At 40.9% G+C, this 20,299-nt stretch overlaps 1 protein-coding gene across 1 annotated transcript in view; it reads left to right on the forward strand.

Moving 5' to 3' along the window:
- Nucleotides 1–19,880: 19,880 nt before the first annotated feature.
- Nucleotides 19,881–20,299, forward strand: part of LOC147748444 (beta-1,3-galactosyltransferase 2-like) — a 97,215-nt gene continuing 96,796 nt past the window's right edge. Inside the window, exon 1 of the mRNA XM_086961676.1 lies at nucleotides 19,881–20,030. The gene's annotated coding sequence lies outside the window, so the exon portion shown is untranslated. The remainder of the gene's footprint in view (nucleotides 20,031–20,299) is intronic.

Here is a 20,299-nt window from a genome sequence, read left to right on the forward strand (position 1 = left end):
AGTATATGGTGTCAGGATGAGAAAGTCTCCAGGAATCAATAAAATGTGACTGCAGAAGAGTATCAAGAAATTGTGAGTTTTGTGAGGTATGAAGCGAACAGTGGATTTACGATCAAGGAACGGATCTACAATCTGGTTAAAAACAGTTAAAGGTATGGAATTAATTAGTAACTTAGCAAGTATCCACCTACCATTAGCATCATTTTCTTGTGACAAAACTTTACAATTTAGTTTCTTGTGACATAAAATGGCAACACCATTCTTCTTATTGGTGGAAGGCGAGAACAAGACTGTACCCACCCAGTTTCTTTTTAACTTAAGAGATTCAGCCTCAGGTAGATGGGTTCTTGTAAAAGAGCTATATCAGGGTTATAAGTAAGGGTGGGCGTAAAATCCGTTTCGCGGGCGAATTTGCGGATTTTCTGCGATTTAGCGATCCGCGAATCTCGCGAAATCGCGGTAAAATCCGCGAATCAGCGGGGACGAATTTTCAGCCAAGCAAGGGTTACAGCAGCAGGTGCAAAAGTTGAACCTAATTTCTTTGTAACCTTTTACAAAAGGGTTACAAACAAATTAACTTCAACTTGGACACCTGCTGCTAATTGTTTCCCGGCGCCTCGTTGCCTACTTGCAACTATTCTCTGACCCTGCTCTGACCCTTGAAGCAGGGTCAGAGAATAGTTACAAGTAGGCAACGAGGCACCTGTCCAAGGAATTAAACCTCATCAGGAAGCACTTACAGATATAAAAAACAGGAAGAAGGGAGAGGATGGCAAATACACCCATTTTGAGTTGTCAGGAGGGGTTAAACTAAAAGAGACCTTTACAGCACAATTTTCATATGCATTTTTCTAAAAATAAAATGCTGTATGTTCTGTAGGGGCAACTCAGGAATCTGGCCCTTCAGAGATTCGGCCTCTGTTTCTTTCTCTCGTTCTCTCTCTCCCTCTCTCTTTCCCTCTCTTTCTCTCTCTTTCTATCTATCTATCTATCTATCTATCTATCTATCTATCTATCTCTCTCTCCCTCTCCCATAAACGATTGCATGGGTAACATCGCTATGCAAGCGGCTCGCGAAGATGCAAAAAGCCCCGTGAACACGCAAAAAACCCCGCGAACACGCAAAAAACCCTGCGAACACGCAAAAAAACAAAAATCCGCAAATTCACACAAATTCGCAAATTTTGTGGATCGCGAATTTGCAAATCCGCAAATTCGCGGATCGCGAATTCGCAAAATTCGCCCATGCTTAATTATAAGAGGCTAGGTGGGAAAGGACTCTCTGCCACTTAATAGGGCTAATAAAACCTTTTACATTCCAGAAGATAACTCTGAATGTACAAACATCATTAGGTTAATAGAAACTACAACCACAATAGCACATAAAAGTAAAACATTGACAAAAAGGAAAAGAAAAAAAAAGTGAAAAATGTAAAGAACATCAGAGAAAGTACCGGAATAAAGTAAAGCAAAGAAAGAAAGTTTTGTACAAATGTATGAGTAAAAGAAGGATAAAAGCAAAGGGAAAAAGAGCTTAATCAGTGAATAAGAAGGAAAAAGAGGGAAAGGAAGAAAAGAAGAAGATACAAGAAGAGACAGCACATATCCAAAAAGGATGACTGAAAATGACATACCTGAGGGGAACATAAGAGAGGACAATGGGGGAATGGCGACACTCAACAAGATGAACCACCCTAAAATTGGGAGACCAACCGCACAGGAACAGAAGACGATAGAGGGGATCCATATGACTTGGAGGGAAGAAACACCAACGAAGCTATGCAAAGAAATAAATATAGGAAATGGTTAACAACTGGGAAAAACTTTAGAATACATATAAAATACTTTAGGATACATTAAAAAAAACAAAATCGACAATCTATGCTAAAACAAGGAGGTGTCGAGGACATGACAATATCAAAGTCCAAAGACTTGAAAACATATAACATCTAAGAGAAGTTTAACATAACTAGTTACGGAAACAAAAGCTGCACTATAGCAAGTAGATGTGGAACAATAACAAAAATCCTGTAAGAAATAAGAAGATTAAACAATCAACCATTAGCAGAAGCAGAAGTATCCATGTGACCATTGGTTTGAATGTGAATAAAGTTTTTAAGTTCTGCAGAGTCTTGAAAGGTCCATGTTTGATTTTGGTGAGTGACTTTGAAGATGCATGGATGGAATAAACCAAAACTAGCACCCAAAGCACGCAAAGGGGCACGAAGGTTCAAAAATTCCATTCGTCTAGTCGCAGTAGCATTAGATACATCTTGAGATAAAAATACCTTCTGACCAAGCCATGGAACTTGACGTTTGGATTTAGCTGCAGAGAGAACTGAAAAAAGATCCGTAAATTTCAAGATAAGAATGATAACACCTCGCGGCTTAGTTGAAGCAGATGCTCGAGGACCAAGTCTGTGGGCTCTTTGGATGCTGAGAGAAGTCGTTGCTGGCATATCCAGGAGTTTGGGAAGAAAGGAAGTGAAGAATGTTACAGAATCATCTACCTCCAGTGACTCCGGCAATCCGTAAATGCGTAGATTGTTCCTCCTATTCCTGTTTTCTAACTCCTCAGTATGTTGTTGGAGAGCAAGAACCGATTTCTCCAAAGAGGCGATGCGGTAACTTGAATTTCTGAAACTTGTTGCTCAATAGACGTCACTCTGTTTTCCATAGTAGACCACTTCTCTTCAAGAAATTGCATCTTGCTATTAGTTTCTTCTTCAAATGGGCGCAAAGCGCGAATCTCCTCCAAAATAATTTCCATATATACCGGCAATAAAGGATTATCAGGAGATGGAGGATTCTGTTTTAGGCGTTTAAAAGACGTAGTAGGTGGAGAAAATTTATTCGAAGAGGATTTTAACGAGGATGAGCGATTAGAGGTAACACCCGCCATTTGAGCTGTATGAGATGAGGCTCCTGACGCTGAGGACAATGAAGAAGTTGCTGAATAAAGATGATTGGAAGGAACAAAAACAAACCTCGGATTGCACAGTTTGCTCATGGAAATCAACCCTCAGGGTGCAGGATGCACGAGGCAGATATGATAAAGGTTGATATTGTAACAAAATACTGAGTGAAGATTGCTCATATAAAACAATTGCGCCAATATAAGAAAGTTAATGAGGGGAGCAATCAAAATGCAGCAACCAGAGCAGACTTTGAAGCAAATTAAGGCAAGTTTTATAAAGAGGAATGTTCCGCTTGCAAATGGTGATAGTAGAGCTAGCAGGAAGTGTGGAATTGATTGAAGAATGAGCCACAGTAAATATTTATATAATCCAAAATTCACAGAAAAATGAGCACACAATTGTATCACATTTCAGGAACATATCGAAGTGCTAGCAGAATAGGCAGCAAACATGTCATCACTTGAAAGGCATGAGGAGAGACACATCTAAAATGGTGGGCTGCCTGAGGAAATATTACTGACCAGCAAGGTAGAATTAAACATGATATCATGCAAAAAGAAATTATTATCATGAGTCATATGGTGAGCATAACTTGCCAAATTAAGAACCAGCAGCAAATGATGACAGCAAACTAGCAGGAAGTGTAAATGTGAAGAATGAGCCACAGTATACATTATATAATCCAAAGTTCACAGAAAAATGAGCACACAATTGTACCACATTTTGGGAACATATCGAAGTGCTAGCAGAATAGGCAGCAAACATGTCAGTAGTGTGAAGTAGTGTGGCTCACTGGTTAGAGGCGGCAGACCCGAGAGCAGAGGACGGCCCGGGACCAGGGTTCGATTCCTGGCGCAGCAGGTTTCTGGACCAGGGTCAGCGGACTCGATAATTCTCTCGCCTCGGTGCCCACTCTGATCAGCGATCACACTCGGCAACTCTGGGCATTAGCTTGCCTCATCTTCACTAACGGCCCCACCAGACCGCCGGGGATGCCCGGTCTCACCCTGGAGATACCCATTAAGGGACCATCTCTCAGGGAAGCCAGGAAGGGTTTCGCAGCGGTCGAAGCGCCTTGGGACCCTATGGGTAAGTAGTGCGCTATATAAATGCCTATACATACACATACATCGTTTGAAAGTCATCATGAGAGTCGCACCTAAAATGGCGGACTGCCTGAGGAAATATTACTGACCAGCAAGGTAGAGTTGAACACGGCGTCATGCAAAAAGAAATTAGTATCCTGAGTCATATGATGAGCATAACTTGCCAAATTAAGAACCAGCAACAAACAAATAAAGGATCCATCCTTTAAAGGAGATTGTATGGAAACGCTGGAAACGCTGGGTCCCCGATGAGAATGTGCGTAGATTCAAAATGGGGACCGCTGTGAGACTTATGAGGCGGCAGCAAAATTGGTGATAAATGATTAAGTGCGACACGCTTAACTAACATAGAGGTCTCACCAGGGCCACCAAATGCTCCGATGCATAATGCAGCCAGTTGCAGACAACGAGGTGAGCAGAAAACAATCCGCAAGTCCAGGAAACGTCCCGGCGCGGCACAGCTACCCTTCTAGGCGACCATCTCGTTCGGCGCCTAAGCCACGCCACCACAATCACTAAGGTCTAACCGAAAGGGAATGCTCTAAAGCAAAAAGGAGATGCTCTTTAACTTTTAAACCATGCACTACCACCAAAACTGAGGGAGCAAAATGGCACCCCAAATTTAAGAAAACCCAAAATGTATCCCAATCATAGTTTCCAGATTTCACTGGATAAGAGATGGTGTTAAACTTCAGTTCATGAGGCAATGTGTGCCCGTGTTAATGCACCTCCCTGAGCATCAAAATCAGAAATACAATAAATTAATAAAAGGTTGGGTCAACTCAATAATTGAGTACTAGATCACTGAAAAGTGTAAGTATTTTATTTCAGAATCCTACATTAAAGCGGTACAGAGTCAAAGCAATGAAAGCTCTTAAATGTAGAGTTATACAGAGTATGTAAAAAAAAAAGAAATTCATCTAAGTCCAGAGTGGGCAACAAACTCAATAGAAAAATGGACAGCATCCCTAATGGAATAGGAAAGTCTTTTGGCTCACCCCAAAATCGAGAGGTTTATACATTATTTTTGCATATGAAACAATAGAGCTCACACTCTCACTGTGATGTGAATAAGTGTTTAATTTCATCAGCAAAGCAGAGCATGTAAAAAAAAATAAACTTCACATTGCCTTAACACCTAAGTACTAACCCACTACATGAATAATTATTCAGCAACATCTATGCTAACTCACCCGGAGGTGCAAGAACGTAAGTAGATACATGAACAATCCCCTGTTATGTGAAAGATTGCAATACAGTGAACTATTGGAAAGACCTTGAGAGATATTTCGATCATTGAGAGTAAAATAACAATTACAGTGTAAAAAAACCATTACATCTCATCTTGACCGATGCTGCAGAGATTGTGAGGAGAGAACCTGGGGTGGGGAAGGGGGACCAGGATGAGTGACAGAAATGACTTCCATCTTGAACAAGATGGCATGTGTGCGAAAAAGTGGCCCAACTAATATACATGATAGAAGCACACTATGACAGATCATAGACATGTTGTTTCAAAAGCAATAATACTACATTAGTATTTACATGTAAAATCGAGTGTGAAAAATGCATTCTATGCGTTGCTAACAATAAACAAAAATAAAAATCTCACGTGTGTGATGTCATACCCACCAGAGTTGAGGACTGTTGACATGGGATGGAGAGCGATACAGAGGAGGTAGGCCATACACTCATCTAAGTTGTTTGCTGCACTTTCTATCTCTTAGGCTTATATTACAGAGCTGTGTGATAATTAAAGTACCCCAACCATTTTCACATGGTTAATTTTGGTAGGCTAAACCAGCTAAACTTTATCAGTGGAAAACGGGCAGGAAAAAAGGAAAGCATAGCAATTCTGCATGTGAATCCTCTTTTCAAATTTGACACTTGGAATATGAGATATTTAAGACACTTGATAAATGCCTTATTCTATTCTGCACAACTTGAAGTCACGGCCTTAGTGTCAACTGCCCCCTTTAAATAATTGTGCCTTGTTAGCACCTGGCCTGGCAAAAGAAGATGCAAATATCTGTACAATATTAGTAATTAATTATTAGGTCCTGATCATGAGTTTGGTGGTGTGGCGCAGGGTCTGCCCTGCCGCCTCCCCACCAAACCTGTGATAGGCCACGAGCCAGATTACGAGTGTCTCTCGTGTCTGGTGGTCTTTTTTCTTATATTCTTACAGCAGTGCCTCCGAAAATGGGCACCGCAATGGGAACGCTAAAAACTGTTCCGTGCATGAACTGGGGTGCATGCACACAGGGAGGCACATGCTGTGCCCCCCTGCATGCACCTAATGGCCTTGAGGCACAAGGGCCCCCTTTGTTTCCTCTCTGCAACGTTTTTCATGAAGTCGTAACCGCCATGAAAACCACGGCAGAGAGGAAACTTGTATATGCTTGGTAGGACCGCAGCAGTCCCGCCAAGCATATTGCGATCTCAAGACTGTCTCAACAACGCCAGGGAATGGCAGTTTCCTGGCAGCTGCGACGGGGCAATGGCGGTCCAACCACCCTAATTGTAAAAGGGATTTTGGACGACCGCCACTGATGCGCCCCAGAGAGTCTGGCGGTCCATGGACTGCCAGACTCGTAATCAAGCCCTAAATAATGAAACTTTGCAAACCCTCATTATGAAGAGGCAGATGCATTTTGTAATGATTTAGCATGAACACCTAAAAGGAATTATAAATACTAGGAACCTAAAATCTGCAACCTCACAAAACCAAATAAGTGCATAATTCCTTGATTGGCCATCTGTGTGTCGATCATGTACTGCCTTCATTCGAATGCTTACCTCGACCATCTTGCTCCTCTTGAGATGAGAGGATTTGGTCTAGAAAGCAGTGCTTTTTCTAATAATGCATATTTAAAGGGGAGTATTTTTTCATCATTCATAGTGCAATGTTGCCTAGCCCATCAGACCAGCTATCACCAGAGTGGGAGACAGACAAAGAGTTAAGGACGGAAGAATGTGTGGCGTAACATTACAAATAACTGTAAATATGTTATAAAGTCCAATCAAACGGATCTAATGCATTAAAAAAGATTATAAGTCTGATTGATAAAGGAATTTTTGACCGTTATTGGAAATGTAAGTTTGAAAATGGCTGAATTTAGGCCAACCAGATATTCTGAAAAGTGAACCTTGCATGTGCAATGGTTAGAGACTTGCTACTGCACAGGGCTGAGTAAATCCCTTTCTCAAGAGGAAAGAGCAACGGAATAGCTCTATACTACATGTGGAGTAAAGAAAGGGCTTTTTCCAAGAGTAAAAATGTTTTCCCCTTGGAGAAAAACAGAAAAAGGCAAAACTTTGCAACTGCGCATAGGCACTGGATTTTCCCAAGTTGCAGTTTTCCTTTGCATACAATTTCACATTGTGATAATATCAAAGTCTAAAGATGTGATATGACTATATCAGTACTGTTCCTAGACGGCTGTGATTGGCACAGATTTTCAGACAAACTACTAAGATTGCTTGTGATTTCACAAAGATCGTTCATCTGTATGCATTTGCTAAGCACTATGGCATAAAGAAAGAGTGGAAACTACAGAAAGTAAACTTAGCTCTTAGAGCTGGGCCCACTTCCTGCAGCTGCTTTCTTCATGAGCCAGGTGGCCATGGTACCTTTTGCTGCTGCTTTCTTCATGAGCCAGGTGGCCATGGTGGTAAGGCAGTGCCAGCAATACCAAAGCGCTGGTCACAAACCAGATGATAACCTTAGCTCTGTAATAGTCCACCTTCCTGAACCTTGGAGTCGTACTGAGTATCCCACCATAATGAAGTCAGCAGGCAACCCAGTAAGTCAAGCAGATCATGGTTCCTGTTATCTACTCTGGTCAAAGGACAGTGTGCCTCCAACTTATACTGACGCCAATGGTAGAGAAGGTGTAAGTTGAGAAGTACTAGCAAAGTTAACTCCACTGAGTTGTAAGTCGGATGGTCGTCTTCTTAAACTTCCAGAATCAAAAACAGGTGAGTTCTTGGGGCAGCCTAGAGTGGATCTTGTCTCAAGACAAAGCAGAGCATTTTTGCACATTTAAAATACAACAAGCACCGTCAAATTCAACAGGTGTAGTCTCCATTGTGTGACAACCATGCTTTGTTTAAAAAAAGTTAAAGAATAGAACAGTTCACAATACTAAATGAAAACCAAACATATATTTTGCTATATCTCAAAAATGAAACTTGAATTGAATATTTTCAATTGTTATAAATGGCATGATTCATTTTTCAAATACTTTTCATGCAGGAAACTTTCAAGCTGATGTAGTTAGAAGAGTAAAACAAATTCAGAATAATTGAGGAAACCAAACATATATCTTAAGGTATCTCAAAAGTGAACCTTGAATACAATATTTTCAAACTTCATAAGGGGTATAATTTGCTTTTCAAATACTTTTCACTCAAGAAATAGAAATTTTGAACAGAATTTAAAAAGCCTGTTGCACTTGATCAAGTTTAAAAATAACACAGAGGTGCTCCATGGGTATGAGTTATGATCAACTGGATGCTTTCTCCACCCTTCGCTATAGAGTGAGGCACACATCAGGGTTTTCTACTCCCCCCTTTTTGTCTTAGTGATGGAACCTTTGGCAGAATGGATCAAGAGAGATGCGCAGATCTACAGTTTTAAATAGGCAACTGTCCAGGGAACAGAGTGGCACTCTGTGCTGACGACACACTCCTATATCTCCAACACCTTAGGCTTCCCAACTCCGTCTGACATGTATGCTAGCGTGTATGGCAAGGCATCCAGGTTTACAGTCGATTTGTCAAAAATTAAATATGTACAACTGAACAGGTTTTCCACCTCCATTCAATGCAGGACCCCGTTCCAGACAGTAAACAGCCCCTTCAATTTACCCTGCTATACATATAATGTGGGATCAGCAAACAGCCTGCAATACTAACATTGCTCCAATTGTAAACACATCTACGCTGACTTTGAATCTTGGGCCATTTCGGCTCTTAACTTAATGGGAAGGGTAGCACTTTATAAAATTATAGTCCTACCCTGTTTTTTTTTTACGTATAACAAAATTACCTGTATGCCCTTCTAACACCTTCTACCAAAATATCCAGCCACTGGTCTTCAAATTCCTTTGGAATGGCAAAATCCTCAGGGTATCCCACACTAAATTCACTCTCCCAAGGTGTAAGGGGAGCCTCAGCTCCCCCATTCCTCAGGCTATGGGGGATCTGAGGCTGGGCCGCACAGATGGCACCAACTGGATGCTGGCTTTTTGGTGACTGGAACAACTCCTCCCGGAAGAAAGAGTTGGAGTCCCTTGAAAAACTATATGGAGATAGTCCCCCACCTTTGTGCAGGTGATCGGCAATGTGCCACATCAAGTGACTTAATAAACTCGTCACATAGACTCCCCTCCAGGCTGCCTCCAGGCTGAAACAAGTGGTGTGACTGGAGTACTTTTATGTGTGAGACTTGATTGGGATCTCCAGATTGGGAGATATATGGGACCACAATCACATCCTGCTCTTTGAACGCCTTTCAAAGGAATTTCATTTGCACAAATCACAATTCTTAAAATAGCTCCAGCTCTGTCATGCGTTACATACATATAAGGGAATTTTAGAAGAGGTTCCAGACTACAAGCCCCTCTGTCTATTTGGCCGTAATGGTAAATCACCATCTCCACACGTACCCTTATACTTCACTTCACTTTAATTAGTCTTTATTCGATATGTTTCAATCATAAAAGACATTTTACAAAAAAAAATTGTTGTTTTTGTCCCACCCCCTCCCCCCAGCCCCACAAAGATACAGGATCCACAGTGATTTAATACATTAAATAAACGAAATAAAAACGTCTTCCTATCTCATCCTATTTACATTTTTACATGATCTTAAAATATCCTATTTACATCTTTACATGATCTTAAAATATCTATTAAAATACCAAAAACAGTAAAATTTAGAAAGCTAAGTTCATTTATGCCAAAAAGCAAGGGTAAAAAAAGAAAGTAACAATTACTTATATAGTTTGCATAGTTTATCATTAATTAATACTGATTAGCAGATCAAATAATCGCAGACAGTACGACAGACAATAACAATCCTAAATTTACTCCAGACACATTTTGCGTGCCCGAATTATCCACATCCAGTGGAGAAATTTTGCCATAGCTATAACAACGGGCTGAGAGGTATCTGTTCTTAGGATCCTAACAGCCTCGTTTGCCGTTCTTAAACCTAACTGAATGCAAATTGGTTTAAGCCATGAGCGTCTGGGCATTCTATATTCGGGACAGGCAAACAACACATGTCCGATGTTTTCATTATGATCCGGACAAAAGGGGCACCTTGGGGTTTGTACCTTATTCCATTTCACTATTAGGGCATTTAGAGGTAGTGTCCCCACCCTCAGCTGATGGTACCTCTTCCAGTCCCCTGGGACCGTGATCCAATCCCAATAGGATTCGAGGGCCGGTGAGTGCTTGAGCTCCAGGTAATCGTATGTAAAGGAGCGATCAATATGATTCCTAAAACACTTAATCTCTAACATGCTCCAATAAAGTTCACGGAGTGTCTTTTTAGGTGGAAATACATTATTTAGGGGATCATCCCACAATTGGGATAAACCCAGTGCCCTATATAAAAGTTTAACCTCTTTCATCCAGACTATCTTACAGCCAATATCCAGGGTTCTCACCTCTAGGAAGCCTTGGGCATACTGGGAGAGTTCTGGGGTTACCCATAACCTTCTCCAGTAGGCCACGATTCTGTACCTGGCCATGTCCCTAAAACTATAAAATCCTAAATCATAGTTTAAAGGTATCAGTGGGGTTGACATCGGTAAACCAGTAATGTTGCGGAGAAATTTGTTCTGTGCTACCGTCAACTTGGTAAGATTACTGGACCCCCAGAGTTCAGCTCTGTAAAGAACTGCTCCTCCAACCTTAGCGTTGTAAATTTTTAGGACAGGTCTAATTGGTTTGGTATGAGATGAAAAAAGCTCCTTTGTGAGGACTCCTGCGAGTTGTGCATGTTTTGTATCTAGCTCATTTGTGTGCTGTTTCCAATCTAGATTGTAGGACAAATTAATACCGAGGTACTTAAAGACCTGGGTCTGTTCGAGCTGGACCCCATCCATAGTAACTCTACCTCTAATGTGTTTCCGCTTGTGCATAACCATAAATTTTGTTTTGCTTGTATTAATTACAAGTCCATGGTCAGTGCAAAATGATTCAAAAACCCTAATGGCCCTTTGGAGTCCCTGCTGGGTCTTTGATATCAGCAGGGTATCATCCGCAAACATCAACAGGGGGATCAGTCTTCCTGCCAACCTTGGGGCATCTGTGGGCTGATGTTCAAAATAACTGATCACCCTGTTGATGTATAACGAAAAAAGCGTTGGTGCGAGTACGCATCCTTGGCGTACTCCCCTCGCAATGGGGAATTTCTCAGTGGCACTACCCTGCTGATTCCACCGTACTTGTGCAAAATTATTTTCATGCATTCTAATCAGTAAGGACAGGATTTCTTTTGGGATACCCTGATCATGTAGGATATTCCACAACTTATGGTGGGGAACTAAATCAAAAGCTGATTTTAAATCAACAAAAGCCGCAAAAAGCATCCCGCCCCCTAGTAAAACTGTGCGCCAGTACAATAAAACAAATCTAAAAACTTGGTCAATGGTGCTGGTATGGCTGCGAAAACCAGCCTGCAGGGGTGATAGTATGTCGTGGTCATCTATCCACCCATGTATTCGCTGTAATAATAACCTTGCCACTACTTTTTGTATACATGCAATCAGGCTGATGGGCCTATAGTTGCCTGGATCCGAGCATGCCCCCTTTTTAAAGATGGGGATAATCTCGGCTCCTTTCCAGGTCTCAGGGATAGGCGAGCCCTTTGCAATAGCATTGGCTAACAGCTGGATATAGGTGGCCCATAAGTCCTTGTCGTGCATAAACAAGTCTGCAGGGATAAAGTCTAAGCCCGGAGCTCTGGCTTTAGGTATATTGTTCAGAGTTTTTAGGACATCATCTTTGGAGAAGAGTAAGTGGCTCGTTAAAGTATCTACTAGGGCTAGACACTCCTCTTCACCTTCATCCTCAGCGGCAAACTGAGTAGCATAATGGGATACCCAGGCTTCTGGTGACACATAATTCATGGGTTCTCCTCTATTTGCCCCCCTTCCCCATTTAACAATATTCCAGAAGGGTGTCATGGATCTTTCCCTACTGGCTTCGAGGAGATCCCTCCAGTAGCCTTCCTCCCAGTCCCTTTTTGCACTAATTTGCACTTTTTTATACATAACTCGGGCCTCCCTTATCTTGGTTTTATCTCTAGTTTTTACAGCATCTGACAGGAGCCTATAGGCAGTCCTACAGGATTTATCATACCACTGATCCTCCTTTCTTATTGGTCTACGTGGCTTCTTCTTTGCTTTCTTAACAAAAAACGGTTTTAACTTGTTAAAAAATTCATCATGGATCCTGCTAATTTCATCTATCGGGGTATTTTTGTCAGTTATACCCCGAACTTCTTGGATGGCCTGGGTTGTTAAATCCCTCATAGCTATTATGCTTTCCTCATTGGCTACACAAGTTGCCCATCTGATATGTCTTTGATCATTTGAGAGATTTATTTGAACATTTTCCCTCTCTTATACTTAATATCCCAGATGCTCCTAAGGGGGCATGGACAGCCTCAGAGGGAGATATGAGTTCAGTCGAGGATGATGAATGGCTAGAGGCCAGGATGGTGGCTCGGATGCTTATCATTCACTCTAACTTAGATAGGAATCAGTTCAATGATTTCCATTGGGTATGTTACAGCCCTGACACGTGTAGAGAATGGGGAGATCTCCCAACATGCTATGTAAATGTTGTGGTGATTCTAAAGGGACATTCTACCATATGGGTGAAACATGCCCCGTCATTTCCAATTATTTGAAGAGAATACATGATACCCTGTACAGCCTACAGCAACTCCCCACGACGAAAAACATATGATGTTACAACGCCTACATTTACAATGCATGCATTTACAACACAGTTTTCACATCGCAACATCCTTTACAATGCATTCTTTTACATAGCATGCAATTACATCACATTTTCAGAAACTACCTTTACAAAAAATTCCATTTCATCGCATTATACTTTTACAACGCATACCATTACAATGCAGACCAGTACATTGCATTTAAGGTAAGTGTTGGATAGTATAGGGCAAATAATTACTATTCTAACTCCAGTGAGTGCAACAGTAGGGTAAGCGTTGGATAGTGTAGGGGTAAAAATTGCTGTTCTAACTCCAGTGAGTGCAACAGTAGGGTAAGTGTTGGATAATGTAGGTAAACATTACTATTCTAATTCCAGTGAGTGCAACAGTAGGGTAAGTGTCGGATAGTGTAAGGGTACTATGTGTTCTAATGGGATGCGTTGTAATGACTTGCAATGTAATGCCTGCGTTGTAGTGACATGCATTGTAATGACATGCGTTGTAGTGACAGGCAATGTAATGGCTGCGTTGTAATGACATGCGATGTAGAGGATGTTGCGATGTAATGACTGCTATGTAAAGGTAGTGCGATGTAATGACATGCGATGTAGAGGATGTTTCCCCACAACGAAGGTTGCACTTCTGGGGGGTTATGGAAGACTGGGGTGATTCTCAAAGTCAGAGAAGACTGGTGAGCATTGGATTTCTTGTGGCCAAACCACACATTGCTTGATACTAAAGTTCAACCAAGCCACCGTCCCTGACAGTATGGATCGTAGGTATGAACCACTGCAGCAAATCTGCAAATGTAGAGGACACACTCGGAAATATCAAAGGGTATGGGGCCCTTGGACTTCTGGAAATTTTCACAACTGAATGCCGGATCTTCTACAGTACTTAATATGCTTTAAGGTTGACAATGTGTATGTGACTTTTTATCTTACGGGGTAAGACCGGAAAGCAGAAATGTGGTGCCAAAGTTTACTTTACAAATGTTATGTTAAAAATATGAAATCATACCAATAAACAATTGTGTAAAAAATAATACAGAGGTATAGTTACTAGTACTTAAATTAAAATAACAGCTGTGTGAGGTTGTTAATATCGAGGTTTCAGAATATATGGAAAGAATTTATGCCACTGTCTAATTTATGATTCGATTTGGAACAAATATTCTTACCATGTAGTGCTCTGCAGCAGCTCTGAGGCAGATTTATGGTCCTGTGGAGAAGAGACTTCTTCTTACCAGTCACACTAAGCACACTAATTTGCGGCAGCCTGTCCCTCTCTTAACACCATAAATGCTATTTTTGTGTGCCAAAGAGTGGGCTTTTTTTGCAAAATGTGGAACACAGGAAATAAAACAAAACTAACCCAATAAAATGGCTTTTTGTCAAAGCCAGGGAAAAATATAAGCAATGTGTTTTTACAGACAAGCTGGAAGAGTGCTGGTCAAGGGAGGTGAGGAGGAAGCAGCATCTGGGGAAGACAGAAAGCAAACACATGCACACCTACGGAATACTCAAAGAAAAAAAAAAGGAATTCACTTATGCAAGCTGTGAAAAAATACAAGTCATACAAAAAAAAGATGGTTAAGAAACCGTGCTTTGGGGCAGGCATGGTTTTGGGTAAAGGTCAAGACTAGGAAGGAAAGCCATCTAATAAGAAGCAAGTAAATAAGATTGACAAGAAAGCCAGCAAATGACAAGCAATGAGCTGACCGAAAGCCTACTCTTAGTATTAGTATTGTACACAATAGGTCTTCGACAACAGACAACTAGAAGCTGTCTGTTTGCAAGACCTAAAAAATGTAGCAGCCTGGCTTGACAGTAATTAAAAAACATGACTATATTTCCGCAGTAATTGTATCCCTTCATTAGATCCCAATCTGTCAGAGGATTATCTTTAAGACCCTCTGTATGGTCCATGCAATACAGCACCATGATCTGTTTTTCCAAGAAGAGAAGATCACTCCATAACAAAAGATCACCAGAAGTACCTCATTGGGTTCAGATGCTCTTCCCTAGACTCCAAAAGTCATGTACAGGGGAAGCTTCCTCCCAGTTCAGACCTTCATAATATCGAATGAGCCTTTCTCTATCCGGAAAAGATACAAGATAACATGTTCAGACATACCTTGACAACCTCTTCCATGTTCGTGTGGATGCCGGACCTTAATAGTTTCTAAGGCCAGCTGTGCAGTTCATCCTAGTGCACAGTCAAGGACTGGTTCTCATCCTACTATGATCATCCCACAACTCATTTCACATACACATTAAAGAACCTCTCCACAAGGTAATTGGCACATGTAAATTTACTTTTACACCTCATAGTAAATTTACTACTTTGACTGCTCATCATTTATGAGTGTAAATGTGTTACAAAGTGTAGACTTACATGTCTCCAAACCCTAAATTCAGGGGATGGAGCCTAATTTATGAGTGTAAAGCTACTTCATGTAACTTTTCACAGGGAAATGGAGCTCTCTGCAATTTGGCACCGATCTCTTTATGTTAAAGTACAGGGAAATTGCACAACGTTTATTCAATTTAAAAAAAATGTGTTTGTTAAATATTAATGGCAATGAATTTAATATATTTATTTAAAATGGCAAAAAAATAAACATGCTATAGCATGATTAACTTTATTTTGAATTACACATTTAATTTGCACGCCCCACTGATCCACCAGTGAAGGCCGGGTGGTACACCCTGTTGTAACCATGTGTGGCACGACATGTGCAATTCATGCCCGACAGGAGAGTTACTCATTAAAACAATAAGGCAGGTGCATGTCACTTAACATATGACATAACAGCCCCTCTGTTGATTTTATTATTAACCTAGTTGACATTCCGCAGCATCACATGGTATTGCTCTTATACGTTACCCCAGGACGAACTGGTTGTTGATGGAGACATAAGTGTTGTGCAGCTGATGGATTTCTTGCCTGTAAACTGTGACCAAACTATAGAAGCAACAAGTTGACCCTCTCTCCACAATTGCCCCTTTTCTTACACCACTCTTCCAACCCAGAATTATCAATCGTTCATAACAATGTCTTTGTCACTTAAAGGTTTCTCCTCAGTACCAATTTTGCCGCATAACTTTGTTAACCACAACTCACCTTCACACACTTCTGCTAAGTTTCAATTTAAAATCACGGAAATAAACGTAAGTAAGAAACATAAACTGTGGTTGCAAATACATTATAATAATTTCGAATCCCACGATGTAACAAAGTCTGAACTTTACCATTTATAGCAGAGGAAATCAATCATCATCAGTACCATTGCAAAACTGCATAATCACTCTTAGGATTTAACTGTGATCACTCACTGCACTATTTTTAACAAAAGATAGCATTTGTCATGAAGTGCAATAACTGAAGTGCGCAGCTGTCAAATAGAAGAGAGGGTTTAGGATGCAAAGTCTATTATCACCTATCAGTTACTGTAGCCCCCATAGTATTTACAAACTAGAGCATAAAACAAATAAAATTGTAGACAACATATATACAAGTAATTCTTAATAAGTCTCGGAATATCAACTGTAAATTCAATTTATTCATAAAGAGAGTAGGCTGCATTCTACATTTCAAGGATGAACACATCATTATCATAGATATACTGCTTGTAAGATAAAATCAAAGTAAGATTTACATTTCGAGGGCTATTTCAAGCTATATCTTAACACAGTATAATACACAGGAGACTTAAAGTTCATTAGCAAAATTTGTTATCAATATAGCATGTATTTCCGAAATAATTATATCAGCCCCACTTTACTTTAAGTAAATTTCATCAAAAGAATCTTTTTTTGGGTAATCTTAATAAAAAGTACAAGTACAATCGTGATTTCTGATGATTCAATCGAAAATAAAATGTGGAATGCCTCAAGTCAGAACAGCATCCCCAATCGTAAAAATATTGACCATTTTTCTCCTTTCCCCCTTAAAAAGCTTACAATATAGTAGGAAGTGATTTGTGTTAAATTCAACCCATAAGGTTACCTGGAGACTAGCCACCATTATATGGATTTTTCATCAATCCCATTATCCTCTACGCTCAGTTTATGCCTATCCTGACTCAAATTTTTTTTTATTGTGTTTGTTGCTTTTACTGTTTAAGAATACACAACAGTCCACCATCAATTGTACACCTATACTCAAAGATCCAAATACAACTCCCCCTTTGGGTCACGGTATTCGAACAAGTCACATAGATTGCCCAAGAATGTTCCAAATTTAGCTGTGGCAGATGGCGCACTCCCTGCAAGTGGGGATGGCCACCGAGTCCCCCTTTCCATTTTCCGATCCATCATTTTTAGGGTCAGTCTCAACCGAGGAGACCCCGGGGTACTCTGCCTCTCAGTCAAGTCTATAGTAGGATCTACAGCACCCCATACTTTATCAAACTTTCAAAGGCATCCCCTGGCCTCGTACACCACCATTCCCGCCTCCATACAATGGGGCCTGCCCATTATCCAGGTGTTTTTGTGGGCACTAACTCATACTCTCCCTGCAGTTCTTCAAATGACTCTTACATCTATATCTCCCAATGAGGAAGTGTCAATCATGTCCCCCATTATATATCCCATTAATGTTCTCATTTACTGCAGTCTGATGCCCTGCCAAAGAGGGATGTCCCGAGAGCACTTTTGATGCCATCCCACATACCTTGTGTCCTTATACCAGACATCCAGTGTGGAAAGCTTGGCCCTGAATATTTTGCCATTTATGTAGTATATGTGCATATGCTCCCCCCATCTGGATCTTTCTCATCTTGTAACCGGGTGATCTCTGGGGACAAATCCCCATTTATTTATGGCTTTCAACTGGGAGGTGCAGTAGCACCCTTACACCTTCTCCATGCACTGCTTATACTGTTTTGTAATATCTCATTTGTATCATTTAAAATAATAGTATTTACAAGAACAGTTATGACATCACAAACTAAATATTTTGTCAGAACACAGTAGAGTGGAAAGTTATAGTTAATGTAGCGTGGCTAACGAGTTGAATACACTGTTTATGGAGGTGAAGGAGTTTAAATAATTAGAAGTTTTTGCTTAAATTATCAACTAAAGGTATAAGTATGATTTTAGAGTTTGAACATTTTCTGTACTTTAAATTTTGTTTGTAGCTAAAGAATTAATACAAATATAGTAATTTAAAGGTAAAACGTAAATAAAAAATTTAAGGTATAACTATACCTGAAGAATACATACTGTTTGTGCATTTTAAGTTTGGTTTGCATAGAAAGAATAAATAAAGCTTTTCTAACTATAACAAAGGTTTTCATTGAATTTCAATGTTGTTTTGAAAAAATATATATATTTTTTAAATCGTAGAGTTTACTGTCGCAAAGTGTACTTTGGAAGAGTACATTGCTATACAACGAAGTACAGTGCAGTGGAGTGGAGTAGAGTGGAATATGGTACAGTGAAGTAGTGTACAGTGGAATAGCGTGCAATGGAGTGGTGTACAGTGGAGTAGTGAAGAGTGGAGTGTTGTACAGTGGAGTAGTGCATAGCAGAGTAGTGTAGAATGAAATTGTGTAGAGTGGAGTGGCAAAGAGTGTAGTGGTGTAGATTATAGTGTGGTAGACTGTAGTGACATACAGTGGAGTAGCATAGAGTGCAGTGGGGTAAATTAGAGAGGCGTGTGGAGTGAGGTACAGTGTAGCAGCATACAGTACAATAGCAGGGAGGGGAGGGGAGGGGCGCAGAGAGGACTAGCGTATGTGGAGTGTCGCACAGTGGAGTATTGTAGAGTGTAGTGGTGTAGAGTAGAATAGCATATAGTGGAGTGGTGTAGAGTGAAATAGCGTCGAGTGTAATTGTGAGAGTGGAGTTGCGCAAAGTGGAATAATGTAGAGTAGCGTAGAGGGGAATATCGTAGAATGAAGTGGCATAGCTCAGAGTGGCATAGAGTGGAGTGGCATAGAGTGCAGTGTCGTACAGTGGGGTAGCTAGACACTTTGCAGCCTGTGGCGGTCCCTGCCATTGCCGCCCGCTGTGGTTGCATTGAAGAGCGGGGGCATGGCGGTTTGCTGGCGATTCCTGCTTTTGCCACCCTGCGCCAAACACATGTAAGAGCGGGAGAAGGCAGCTGCCCCAAAACGTATGCCACCTGAGGCGAATCACCCCTCCCTTGCTACTAGCGGCGGCCGGTAGTGGGAGTACCTGCCGTGCTGTGACGTGGGGAGGGGGAGGGGCAGGGTGGGGGGTAGTAATGTATGGATTATGGACCTTAATAGGTAAGTAAACATATAAATAAATAAAACGAATTTCGTTGCGTGCACTGCATCGGTGATGCAGTGCGCAGCAAGATACCTAGCTGCGCTTTGTGAAATGGAGAGGGCAGAAATGCGCCCATATCTATCAATGGTTTCCTCAGGACTGCCATCATCTAAATACAGCAGTCTGAGGGAAACCAAGGATGTGGGTGTTGAGCCTCTGACCTCTGGCCTTAGGCTTTCTGCCCGACATCCTAATTGGGCCCTAAGTGTCAAACACAGAATTTAAGCAAGAATTCTAAGTGTCAAACTTTCAAAGAGTACTGACAAATCCCAAAAAAATATTAGTCAAATGGACATAGAAAATAAAGTCTTCAGCACAGCAGTCCCAAGGACAACTTTAAAATCCTACAGGACCACAAAAGGAACAATCTGATGAAGCTACGACTATACTCAAACAGCTAAAGCCCAAGAGTTTTGGTACACAAATCATACTTCCGATTAACAAGTTTTGCAAATTCAGCATAGTATGATCATGGTTAAGGTTGCACTGGCAAATCAAAAACTACCATGTAATTTCTAAAAGCTTAAACACTAATCCATTTCTTTTTTTGTTATCTTGGTTTTTTATCCAGCAATCGATTGCACAGTATACCATGAAGCAGGATGAGGCACAGATTTCCATCACAAAAAGGCACACCAATACAATCAATACCAGCAAACAGTAAAAATGGAACATGCAAAACAGTGGTCCACCAATTGAGTCCGAAGGCCCATTACAGCAGGTAAAGCGGGTTCAATTTCCAACCATGTGCATCACAGTCTCAGCATATATCTTGCATGTGTATTGTAGTGTGAAAATTGGTTGTCAAAGGTAAATGGAAAGCCATTAATGCAGTAACCAAGGAAAAAGCTCAAAATAATAAAACAGCAAATAATAGTGACAGCAGCGAATCAGTACATATTCATCCTCCCCAGGACTTCTGTCAGTGTGGGGAGAAGCGGTGAGTCAGGTAGATCCAGAGGGCATTGAGTTGTTCTCCTTATATGTGGA

The sequence above is a fragment of the Lissotriton vulgaris genome, chromosome 1_1, assembly GCF_964263255.1.
Source record: "Lissotriton vulgaris chromosome 1_1, aLisVul1.2, whole genome shotgun sequence".
NCBI lineage: Eukaryota > Metazoa > Chordata > Amphibia > Caudata > Salamandridae > Lissotriton > Lissotriton vulgaris.